Source organism: Palaemon carinicauda, chromosome 4 (genome assembly GCF_036898095.1).
Source record: "Palaemon carinicauda isolate YSFRI2023 chromosome 4, ASM3689809v2, whole genome shotgun sequence".
NCBI lineage: Eukaryota > Metazoa > Arthropoda > Malacostraca > Decapoda > Palaemonidae > Palaemon > Palaemon carinicauda.
In genome coordinates, this window is record NC_090728.1 from 5,682,915 (window position 1) to 5,684,694 (window position 1,780).

Here is a 1,780-nt window from a genome sequence, read left to right on the forward strand (position 1 = left end):
ATGAAGTGGTTCTGAATCTACATTTGATGTTGGAGCATCTTGGTTAATATTTGACTCATTTGATCTAACTACTTCTTAAAGTTTACCATCTCTAACATTCACATGCTCTACTGTATTTCTGTTTAATGGCTGTAATTGATCAACATGACGTTTTACAACATTTCCACCAATTTTAACATCATATCATAAATTTCCTATCTCTCTTACAGTCTCTCCTGGTACCCACTTCTCTTGAGTGTTGTATGATCTTACAATGACATCAGATAAAGGTAGAAAATGTCTTACATTACGGAGCTTTACTACTGTTTTATACCCTGTATCTTCTAAATCACTTTGGAAATTGGATACAACAAATCGAACTTACACCTTATCCTCCTCCCCATCAACAAATTTGACGGTGTCACGCCTGTTGTGCTGTGCGGCATTGTTCTATAAGACAATACAAACTTTGATACATGCAAAAATATGTTACCTGAATTTGCTTTTCTACACTTCATATTGTGTTTAAATGTTTGAACAAATCTTTCAGCCTCTCCATTGGTAGAGAGATGATATGTCGCTGAAAATGTATGCTTTACACCATTGACATTACAAAATTCTTTAAACTCTTGTGAGGTAAATTGTGGACCATTATCTGTAACTATTCTTTCTGGAATACCGTGTGTAGAAAAAAAATGCATTTACTCTTTTATTGTGGCGTAGGACGTTGTTGTCTTCATAGGGATAATTTCTGGCCAATTACTGTTAGCATCTACTACTATAAAAAACAAACAATTTAAAAAAGGACCTGCAAAATCTATATGCACTCTTTGCCATGGATACCTGGGCAACTCCCATGGGTGCATTCTAGCAAATTGTGGATTGTTCTGTTGCATAACGCTATTCATACAATTCTTTATATAAGATTCCACATCTTTATCTACTCTGGCCACCATACAAAAGTTCTTGCAATCGACTTTGATCTTGCAATACCTTGGTGATCAGCATGTATTTCAGACAAAACCTTATTCCTCAGTGAATTAGGAATAACTACCCTTGAACCTCTCATCACTATTCCTTGTGTTACACTCAGTTTATACCATATATCCTTATAGGGTTTACAATTTTCCTCTTTTCCACATAAGTCCCTACCTATCATTAAACTCTCTAAAACCTTACTAAGTACTGGGTCTCTCTTGGTACTGTGCGCTTCATCTTTGCAGTTATGGGTACATCATATACAAAAATTAACAGAACACTGTCACCATACTCTTCTGGAGCTTTGTCTACTGGTAATCTAGATAAAGCATCTGCAATACCCATGTTTGATGTTGGACAGTATTCTATATCATAGTGGTACGCGGCTAACGTATTTGCCCAACGTTTTAGTCTTGCAGCTACCAACATATGTAAACCTGCTTTTGGACCCAATATTGCTATTAAGGTTTATGATATGTAACAAGTGTGAACTTTTTCCTACCATAAAGATACATTAGAAATTTTTTAACTCAATAAACTAATGCTAAACCTTCTTTTTCTATTTGAGAGTAACTCCTTCCTGCCTTGTTTAATACTCTAGAAGTGAATACAATTGTTTTTTCTGCTCCATCTGGCATTGCATGAGATAATACTGCACCTGAACCTATGTTTGATGCATCACATACTAATCTAACTGGTAAATCCATTTGATAATATACTAGGAATGTAGGTGATGTTATATCCTATTTGATTCTATCAAAAGATTCCTGACATTCTTTTGCCCACTTCCATTTTACACCCTTATTCAACAAATTATACAATG